Genomic DNA, 11630 nt, shown 5'->3' on the forward strand with positions numbered 1-11630 from the left:
ATTAAGTATCTACAAGCTCCTCTGATACAAACTATGAATGAATGAATGAGTGAGTGAGTATTTATTAAGGCGCTTGTTACGTGCTGAGTGACACAGTTGGTAAGTCCCGGGACTGGAGGAGTCACAAAGACTGCTCTTCGCGAGTTCAAATCTGGCCTCGGACCAGTGTGACTGGGCAAGTCACTCAAGCTTGTTTGCCTCCGTTTCCTTACCCGTCAAATGGACTGGAGAAGCAAATCGAAAACCCCTCCAATAGCTTTGCAAGAAAATCCCAAGTGGGTCACGAAGAATTGGACACTATTGAAAAAACGACTCAGCATCTTACTAGGGACTATGTACACTGCTAAGCACTAGGAAGGCAAATTCAAACAAACAAGATAGTTCCTCTCCTGGAGGAGCTTACTTTTTACTAGGGAAAGACATCACCACGAAGGGAATGCGTCCAGAAAGGAAGATTTTAGAATACGCAGAGAGAATAAAGTTTGGGGTAATAGGGAAATAGATTTAGATGTCCTTGTCAAGAATGGCCCTGTTGTGACGTCGGTCCTTAGAAGTTCCCAAATACCGGCTCCAAAAATATTCTGCTTCCCCTCTGACCTTCATCCCCACCTGTATTCCCATGGAAATTTCTGATAGCTCAATTTATATTACTTACATCCAAGTCATTTCCCAGACACCAGAGGTGATCCAATCTCTGTGAAAATACCCTATTCCCTTTCAAACTCTCCATTATGTTTTTTTTTCCTTCATTAAAGTGTAAGCTCTAGCAAAGGGCTATCAAACTGCATATCCTTTGATCCAAGAGTGTCTCTACTAGGCCTGTATCCCAAAGAAATCACAAAAAAGGGAAAAGGACCCCCTGTGCAAAAATGTCTGTAGCAGCCCTTTTTTGTAGGGGTAAGTAACTGAAAGCTGAGTGGATGCTCATCCATTAGGGAATGGCTGAATAAGTTATGGTATATGAAGGTAATGGAAATTATTGTTCTATAAGAAATGATGAGTAGACTGATATGAGAAAAGCCTGGAAAGACTTACATGAATTGTTGCTGGGTGAAGTGAATAGAACAAGAGAACATTGTACACAGCAACAAGATTATGCAATGATCAATTCTGATGGACGTGGCTCTTTTCAACAATGAGGTGATTCAAGACAATTCCAATAAACTTGTGATAAAAAAGAGCCATCCATATCCAGAGAGAGAACTATAAAGAATAAATATGGATCAAAGCATAACATTTCCACCTTTGTTGTTGTTATTTGATTGTTTTTCTTGTGTTTTTTTCTTTTGCCTTTTGATCTGATTTTTCTAGTGCAACATGAAGAATATGGAAATAAGTTTAGAAGAATTTCACATGTTTAAGCTATATTGGATTATTTGCTGTCTTTGGGAGGGGGTGGAGAGAAGGAAGGGAGAAAAAGTTGCAAAGCAAGCTTTTGCAGAGGTGGATGTTGAAAACTTATCTTTTCATGTGTTTGGTAAAATAAGCATTTTTTTTTAAATGTAAGTTCTAGGATATAGAGTCAGGTCTTGCTTGTTTGCTTGTATCTGTGAAACCCTAAGCTTAGCACAGTGCCTAGTAAATATTTAATAAATGCTTTATCTAACTAGTTAGCTAGAAAAGATAAAAACGCCTGCAGTCTCTGGAGGCAATACCACTACCACATTAAGTCACTGCCAGGTCAGGCCATAGCATTAGAAAGGCACCAGGTTGAAGAGAGGAGAATTCAGACATTAGAACAGTGACTATGTAATCACAGAGCAGAGTGAAAGGCAGAGTGAAAGGGGACAGATTAATGTGCTGCTAAGAACAAAAGCCATAGTACTTGTTCTCATCTTTTTTCTATGTTGCCATCTTGTTTCATCAAGGGAAGATATGAACCTTGTTTTTATTCTCCCACACACACCCCATCTTTGTTCTTTAAGGATTTATTTTGTTTTCTGTTTCACAAGTTGTTTTGAAAGAAACCAGTTTCTCCAAGATGGCATGATCATTCATTAAAGTCCTGATTTGTATGTGACCTTGAGATATGAACTATAGCCGAGAAGGAAACTATTGTTGGCGAAAAATGAATGAAGAGATATGGATAGGTTTCAGAACTGTAAGGAGGCAAATCCTGGCATGGAGCTGAGAGTGGGGTGAAGACATTTTAGGGATATATATTTATATATTATATATACATTTTATTGATACACACATATATAAAAATATACATATATTGTGTTTATGAATATGTATAGGCATATCTATGTTATATATATTTGTATATTAGTTTTGAGTTTATAGTTTCCCATGACTCAAAACAATACCTCGACCTAATTGGCCTTGGGCAGTACTGCTGGGGGAAGGATCATAAAAGAGCTGGAGTAGACTTTTTGAGAGTTACCTCTAGTATTTTCCTCCTTTATCATTTTTCCTTTCCAGGGCAAGTAGGAACCTATCCCCCCAAGGGACAGGTTTGAAGCATTGACTAAAGAGAAGTCCAGACCTGAAAAACCAAAAGGAAGGAGAATTTTGAAACACCTACCATGTACTAGGTGCTGTAGTAAGCATTTTACAGATGTTCTCATTAAATCCTCACAACAACCCTGTGAAGCAAGTGCTTTTAACTCCTATTTTACAATTGAAGAAACTGAGGCAGACAGATATTTAGTGACTTGACCAAGATCACACATCTAGTAAATGTCAGAAAATTAAAATCAGCTCTTCCCGACCTCAGGGCTCCACTGTGTCTAGCTGTCAAGGAGGAGGAGGAACTGGGAATGAGCGGTCCTGTCCACACGAGAATGGGATCCAGCCAAGAGGAAGTAACCAATCACCCCTCCACAGCCAATACTTCTGTTGCTCTCACAGCTCTATTAAATTCATAATGCCCATCTTCCTAAGTCTGTGGAAAAGGCAAGTTCTTTTCCCATTCAGGCCCCAGATCTCAGGCCCCTTAGTTTTTTATCCATAGGAATCCTCTGCATTAGGCATCCCCTTGACTCAGAGGTCCTCAAATTATCTGGCCCGCCGGCCAGATGCAGAAGCTGAGGACATTTATCCCCCTCACCCAGGGCTATGAAGTTTTCTTATTTAAAGGCCCACAAAACAAAGTTTTTGTTGTTAGTATAGTCCAGCCCTCCAACAGTTTGAATGACAGTGAAACTGGCTTCCTATTTAAAAAGTTTGAGTACCCCTGTAAATGATTCAATACTTTATGCACAATTCCAAAGCATATCCTGAGTTTGCTTTTATCCTCCCTTTTGGTGTTAGAGTGAATCATTTAAATCATTCTGATTTTTCATCCTCTCTGAAATCTTCCCAAGCTGCTTTTTAGGAGTTAGTAAAGTCATCTTGCCTCTCTGTGATCCATACATCTCCTTAATTTCCATCCCCCCAGTTCACCTGGTTCAGCTCCAAGGTCAGCAGCTCCCCATCTGTATTTAATTACACTTCAACTCTCCTGGCTCCAACCAGACTGATCACAGCCGACCAACTACCTTAAAGGCTGGGGAGGGGGCATTTTAAAAAAGGCATCTTGTTGATACCTTCTATCTTCACTCCAGAATCATTTAAAGCTCTCCTCCAAGACTGAACAGTCCCTTGTGACAAATAAAATCAATTAAGTAAAACCAATCTACACTATATTGAACATGTCAGACAATATATAAAATTTTCTAAGCAAGTAATTGGCAATTTTGATACATGATTCTGTGTAGCGCTGTTATCATCTCTGGGAGATCAGAAAATCATTATGTTTAAATTCTACCTAATAATGTTTGCTGGCATTTTCCTTTGTTTGAGTGTTCCCATGCTTTTTAGCATGATGTTTTCTGCAATGTTGTAAGATGCCTTCAGTGAAAATGAAAACAGTATCAAGGACAGCTACCATAATAATGGGTAAATTATTCCACTTGAAAAGGCTGCAAGCTACGCCAACATGGAGGGAGAATTGCTGTATGACTTTCTGTTCACAAAAGACTGCGCATTCAATGCAGTCTCTAGGGCTGAGATGCACAAAATATGGGTTGATTCTCTGCTGTTATGCTAATTCTGGCTTGACAATTAGCACCAAGAAAACAGTTTTTCTATCAATCAGCACCATACCATCCATATGTATCACTTACTGCAAATGGAGAAATTTTGAGTGCTGTGGATAAGTTCACTTGCCTTGGCAGTATACTTTCCAGGGATGAAACCACAGATAATTGGATTGATGCATGCATTGCCAGAGCTAGCTCAGTGTTTGGAAGGCTCAGGAAGGAAACATGGGAAAGGAAAGGTATTAGACTCCTTACCAAACTGAGAGCTTACAGAGCCACTGAGCTGATCTCATTGTTGTATATATGTGAAACCTGGACAGTGTACCAGCACCATGTCAAGAAACTGAATCCATTCCATTTGAATTGTCTTGGGAAGATAGTGAAGATCAACTGGTGAGATAAAGTACCAGACACTGAGGTCCTTTCTCAAGCTAAATTACCAAGCATTCAAACTCTACTGCAGAAAGCACAACTACTCAGACTGTTCAAATGTATGTTTACTTATGTTTAGCAGAAAAAAAAAAAAGTATGTTTACCAAAAAAACTGTTTTACAGAGAACTCACAAATGATCATACAGAGTTCAGAAGAAGCAATAAAAGAATGCCGGTCTCTAAAGAATCTAGAATGGATTGTGAGACATGAGAGGGCAAAGGACTGTCCAACATGGTATACCTATGTCAAGGAACTCACTGTGCTCTATGAGCAAAGTAGAACTGCAGTAGCTTAAAGGAAATGGGAGGTGCACAAATTTAGCAACATTTCAACTCCATGTGTTAATGTGAACTATTTATGCCAGACCACTGGTAGAGCCTTCCAAGCTCATATTGGTCTGATCAGTCACAGTTGAACATATTGTACCTTATCCCTAAAATAGCAATGTCATTTTGGTCCTCTTTAAGAACAAAGGACAACAACCATGTACTAACTGCATCCTTGCTGCCAACAGATACGCCCATGTCTCTTCTACCTTTTAAAAACCTCATTTGATCCAACCATCTCTGCTAGCTATTATCTTATATCTCTCTTCTCTTTTGTAACTAAATTCTGTGAGAATACCAATCACAATCAACTTTTTCTCCTCCTTCTCCTCCTTCTTCTCCTTCTCCTCCTTCTCCTCCTCCTCCTCTTCCTCTTCCTTCTTCTTTTTCTTCTTCTTCTTCTTCTTCTTCTTCTTCTTCTTCTTCTTTTTCTTCTTCTTCTTCCTCTTCTTCTTTTTCTTCTTCTTCTTCTTCTTCTTCTTCTCTTCTTCTTCTTCTTCTTCTTCTTCTTCCTCTTCTTCTTCTTCTTCTTCTTCTTCTTTCTTCTTCTTCTTCCTCTTCTTCTTCTTCTTCTTCTTCTTCTTCTTCTTCTTCTTCTTCTTCTTCTTCTTGTTTGTCTTCGTCTTCGTCTTCTTCTTGTTGTTGTTCCTCTTTTTTTCCAGCCTGAATTGCTTTGCCCCTCCACTTCTAAGGGTTTCATTATTGGTGACCACTTGAACATCTTTAGCCCTACTATATCTCAGAACTCTCAAACCCAAGGGATCCACTGGTCTCAGCCTCCAAAAGAGGGATTACAGACATGTACCATCATTACTAGTCATTCACCCTCTTCTAAACCCCCTGTAGTCTGGATTATTTAACTGAAAGTGCTCGCTCCAAAATTATCCACATTCTTCTCATTGTCAAATCTCATAGCTTTTTCCCCTCATTTTTCTTGACCTCTCTCCAATCTTTGATATTCTCTAGATACTTCTTCTAGATACTCTCTCTTCTCCATATTTTTAATGACCTATTTCTCTTCTGGTTCTTCTCCTGTCTAACTGCTCTTTCTCTTTTGCTGCATCTCCCTCCCAATTATGCCCATTAATTGTGAATGTTCCCTAAGCTTCTGTTCTAGGTTCTCTTTTCTTCTCCCTTTATATTTTTCTTGATGATCTCATCAACTCCCTTGGCTTCTGTTATTATCTCTGTGCTCATATTTCTCAAATCTATTCATCTAGTCTTAGCCTCTCACTCCAGTATCACATGACCAGCTACCTCTTGGATGTCACTCAAATTGTATGTCCCAAAAACATCTCAAATTCTACATGTTCACACTAGAATTTTTGTCTTTTCTCTCAGTTTTCTTATTACTGTCGAGAATATCACCATTTACATGGCTCTTTTCAACAGTGAAATGTTTCAGGCCAGTTCCAATGATCTTGTAATGAAGAGAGCCATCTGCACCCAGGGGAGGACTGTGGGAACTGAGTGTGGATCACAACATAGTTTTTGTTATTGTTTTCTTGCATTATGTTTTCTTTCTCATTTTTTTCCTTTTTGATCTGATTTTTCTTGTACAGCATGAGAATTGTGGAAATATGTATAGAAGAATTACACATGTATAACCTATATTGGATTACTTGCCATCTAGGTGAGAGGGTGTGGGAAGGAAGGGAAAAAACTTGAAACACAAGGTTTTGCAAGGATGAATGTTGAAAACTATCTATGCATATGTTTTGAAATTAAAAGCTTTAATAATAATAATAAAAGAATTAAAAAAAAACACACAACAGAAAAACACAATTTTAGAGCTAACAGCCTTCCACCATAATACATCAAAATACACTTACAATATAACTATGATGTCTTCTGGTAAACATAAGGTATGCATGTAGTCAGGGTGGCAATGTGATTATATGTGTGTATGTATACCTATGGAACTTGGGCAAAGAAAATTAAGGTGATAATGGTAAAGAAAATTATTGGTGGAAAAAAAAAATCTTTCCAGTTACCCAGGCTATCCCTCTGTTTCATCCTCAACTTCTCACCTCTAAATCCAATCTGTGGCCAAGATCTACTGATTTTACATGTGTGCATATCTTAAATTCCCTTCTCTACTCACCCAGCTACCACCCTAGTACAAGCCCTGATCACTCCCATCTGCATTATTATAATAGCCTTTTGGTTGATCTTTTGGCCCCAAATCTCTCCACATTCCAGTCTATCTTCCATTCCACTGACTAATGATCTTCTGAAATACAGGTCTGATTATGTCAGCCCCCTATTAAATAAATTCCTGTGACTCCCTATTATCTTCTAAAAACAATTGCAAAATCCTCTGTGTGATTTTTAGTCTTTGAAATTTGCCCCTTCCTGTCTTTCTAGAGTTTTTAAATCTTACTCCCCTTCATACTCTACAATTCGGCTGCTCTGGTTTTCTTGCTGTTCCTAGAACAAGACATTCCATGTTATCCCTTTTCATCCCAGCTTTCTGGTTTCTTTAGCTTCCTTCAAAACAATTCAGATCTGGGGCAGCTGGGTGGCACAGTTGATAGAGCACCAGAATCTGAGTTCAAATCTAACCTCAGACACGTAGTATTTCTTAGCTGTGTGGCTCTGGGAAAGTCACTTAACCCCAATTGCCTCAGCAAAATTTAAAAAATAAAAATTCAAATCCTATCCTCTGTCAACAACAAATGCTTACTACAAGTGCTGGGGATACAAAGAAAGACAAAGAAAAACAAAGTTCCTTCCCTTTAAGGAATTCACATTCTAGTATAGATATGTATAGTATAAATGGGAGGTAGTTTTATAGGGAAAGCATGATCTATGGTGAAAATCAAGAAAGGTCTGCTTGGGACCAGGAAATCATTATACACTTCAACAACAATACTATATGATGATCAATTCTGATGGACCTGGCCATCTTCAGCAATGAGATGAACCAAATCAGTTCCAATAGAGCAGTAATGAATTGAACCAGCTACACCCAGGGAAAGAACTCTGGGAGATGGCTATGAACCATTACATAGAATTCCCAATCCCTCTATTTTTGTCTGCTTGCATTTTTTATTTCCTTCACAAGCTAATAATACTCTATTTCAAAGTCCAATTCTTTTTGTGCAGCAAAATATCTGTTTGGACATGTATACTTATATTGTATTTAATTTATACTTTAATGTATTTAACATGTATTGGTCAACCTGCCATCTGGAAGAAGGGGTAGGGGGAAGGAGGGGAAAAGTTGGAACAAAAGGTCTGGTAATTGTCAATGCTGTAAAATTCCCCATGCATATAATTTGTAAATAAAAAGATATAATAATAATAATAATAATAAAAAGAAAGGCCTGCTTGTTTACTCTTGTTGACTTGTAAGGGAAAGGACAAATTTTTCAAATGGAGAAACTAAAATACAGAGAGAATTAATTACTTACCCAAGATTGCATAATGAATCATTTCCTCATTTGAATCTGCTCTTCTTTAAAAAAAAAAAAAATCTTTGGAAGATATTTCTCTCCCTGTTCTCTTTAAACTGTTAGCTGCATTTCTTGGCATGGACATTCATGAGTTTGATGACTAGCTTTGAAATGTAAATCTTTGCTGAAAGCAGATGTAAATTTCCTTCATTCACATAGGAACTTAGTCATCTTTTAAATGTCCACAAATGTTAACCATTTCCCCCAGTTCCTCTCTGATAAATATTATACAAAGTCCTTGGTCCAATATGATTCATGTGCCTCATATGACAAAATTTATTCAGTTATTCCAAATAAGGTAAGACTATAATTTTCTCCTCACCCCCAATTTTATTCAATATGAAATGTATTTCTAAAGTTTTTATTGAGAAGGTTGACCACCATGACCAAATCCACCGCTAAACTGGAATTCTGTTACAGCCCCAGCCCCAGCTTCCACCTTCTTATCAGAACGAGGGGAAGCAGCATTTCATTTGTATGTGTCTCTGTCAGCTTCACCTGGCTAAGTCCGGCAAGTTTCTCACTTTTCAGTCCATTAGATCTTGACCTTCCTGTCTCAGGACTTCTTTGGAGGGTGACAGGCCCAATCTTGGGGGCAAGTAAAGGTAATTCAAGATCTACTGAATGACCTCATTGGTGAGTGCCAGTAGAAATGAAAACTGTGCCTTAATATAACCTTGAGACTTTAGCGACTGCATAGTCTTCATAACATGGAGATTGGGTATCTTCTTGTTGCCGGCTCAGGTGCTTTCACATATGAACATCCTTCTTGGCTACCATTACTCCCTTCTTAAAAAGGAGTTCATAGATGGCAATTGAGTTCTTCTTGGGCATTAACATCTCAGCTACAGTCACAAATAGGATAGAAAGGAAAGAGCATGTGCAACATGGTGCCTCCCAAGGTTATAATTTTCAAAAAATAACCCCCCAAATTTTCAAGAATTGTCAGATTTTCCTCCTAATCTTTGCCTGATATCACCAGAGGAAGGTAGATTGATACACTTGTAATAAAGGAGATCTGGATTCCAGATTTGATAATTAATAATTTAATGAGCAAGGACAAGTTATTTAACTCTATACCTCAGTTTTTTAATCCATGAAATTGAGATCTCTCAAGCTGTATAAGAAAATTATTTTGTAAATCTTAAAGTGCAATAGGATTTTGAGCTTTATTCTCTCTCTTCTCTTTCAAGTTATTTAGAATAGACATCTGACTACTCGCCCTCATGGAGCAAAATTTCAGATTTCCTGAGAAATAACCAGTTGATTTTCAAAAGACAGTTCTTGCTCTCAACTTTGTTCAAACATGAAGGATTGGGAAAGAGAGACAGACAGACAGAGGAGAAATTGGAGATAATCAACAGAGGGAAGACACTAGTCATTAAGAGGGATAAGAAAAGACTTCTTGTATTGGTTTTGATTTTAGCTGGGACTTACAGGAAGTCAAGAAAGCCAGGAAGTAGAGATGAAAAGGAAGCACATTTTAGGAATGGGGACAGACAATGAAAATATCCAAAGTTGGAAGATGGAGTGTCTTATTCAGAGAATAATAAGGAGGCTAGAGTCACTGGATCAAAAAGTATATGGAAATCATTAGTTTGACTCATTAGTAATGTTGTTGTTATTGTGGAAAACTGAGAAACAAAAAATAAAATAAAAAATTGGTCTTCAATTCGGTGTGGTCCTGTTCTACTTCAGAAGTGATGGAGGCAGAGTTATGGAAAGGAATCAAAGGATGCTAAGAATCACACTGTTTTTCTATCATCAATTAACTTGAATTTGCCTAACTGTTCTCTAAATGTAAAATATTTGTGTAATGACCAAACATTCTAGAGAAAGTTTTAGATCATCTGACAAGGGATAAAGAATGACAGGTCAATAGCCAGAGTATTCACTGGTGCCCTTGCAATGTGAGAAAAAAATCAAGAAGGGCTTTGAGCACATTGTGAGGGCCCTTTTGTTGAACCTGTGAGAGGATGTGGATAAGGATGACACAAGACAAGCAATCATAAAAGACTGTGATCAGCATCATTGAGTAGAATTGCCAAATTGAGGCAATCACAAATCTATTTGAGTTTATTATGTTTGTTTAGAATTTTTTGTTTACTTTTCTCACAGCAACCTTGTGAATTGTATAATGCATTTATTACTATCCCCATTTACTTATGAAAAAAACTGAGACCTAGATGAATTAGGGTCACAAAGTGCCAGAGAAAGTAAATGCCAGATCTAAGGGATAGGATTAGAGGTCTAACTAGAAATTCTTATACTTAGGGCAATGATTAGATGAATGGGTGAAGAAGGAAGCACTGCCCAGAAATGTCCCCTCTCCTTGATCCCATAAACTCTTCAGCCACTGACACTGCATTCTTGCCCTTTTTCAAAGCCAACTTTCCTCCTAATCAAATGAAGGAAGGAGAGTTGTCTGGGTCAATTCAGTAAAGTCAAGAGAAGGGAAGCAGGTAATCTTCCTTCTTTCCCCAAATTTCCCTCCCAGAAAAACCCCTCTTTAAAGGACCATATTCCTCATTAATACTCTAGGGAGACAGTATTCTCTGGACTGAATCAGGATAATTAGGTTCTTCTGAGGAGAAAGTATACCTTGCCCAGATCTCAGTGTTTAGTTTATAGCCCCATCTGTCTCATCCTAGTTACTACTCTACACATAGTAACAGAACAAATTACAGGATTTTCAAAGATAAAGGTTCCTAAGAAAACATCTAGTTCATTCTTCTTATTACCAAGTAAAGAAACTGAGACCCATAGAAATTAAATGATTTGTGATTTGGATAGGAGAGATAGAATATAAGCAGGATCCTACTAATTTTTTAACTATAGCCCAATGTAAACAGATTCTTCTAAGCATTTCACATATATACAATATCAATATATTGCAAATAAATCTAAACTCATGTATTCTCTGGTTCTCAGGATCTTCATTTCTAGATATTACTATCTAATCCTACAGCAAGATTCTCCCTTTGATGTCTCCATCATGTCATGGAGGAAAATCCAGGATATTGAAGACTAGGCCAGTGAAACACAAGCTCTGGCTAGAAAAATTTCAGAGTTGGGTTAACAATAGACTGTGTCTATAAAGTCTGAGTGCCAATCTAGCTAACTTGGGAAGACATCACCAGATTGGGCACAGGGTGATGATTTTTCTGGCTATGGACATTCATAATGATACTCTACTAAGTTATAGATTGTCACCATCTGTATGACTGAGCAATCAGGCAAGTTCCCACATGGATGAGTTCTTATATTTTCCTTACACATGGAAAAATCTCTCTGCTTTGAGGTAAGAACGTCCACATGCCCAGTTTCATAAAAGAGAGGTTTTGCTTATAAATAAGAGTTTTATTCTCTCTCTTCTCTGAAGAGTTAT

General features: G+C 37.8%; 1 pseudogene; it reads right to left on the reverse strand.

Moving 5' to 3' along the window:
- Positions 1-8603: 8603 nt before the first annotated feature.
- Positions 8604-9082, reverse strand: LOC127557801 (40S ribosomal protein S10-like; annotated as a pseudogene).
- Between the last annotated feature and the right edge of the window lie 2548 nt (positions 9083-11630).

The sequence above is a fragment of the Antechinus flavipes genome, chromosome 3, assembly GCF_016432865.1.
Source record: "Antechinus flavipes isolate AdamAnt ecotype Samford, QLD, Australia chromosome 3, AdamAnt_v2, whole genome shotgun sequence".
Classification (NCBI taxonomy): domain Eukaryota; kingdom Metazoa; phylum Chordata; class Mammalia; order Dasyuromorphia; family Dasyuridae; genus Antechinus; species Antechinus flavipes.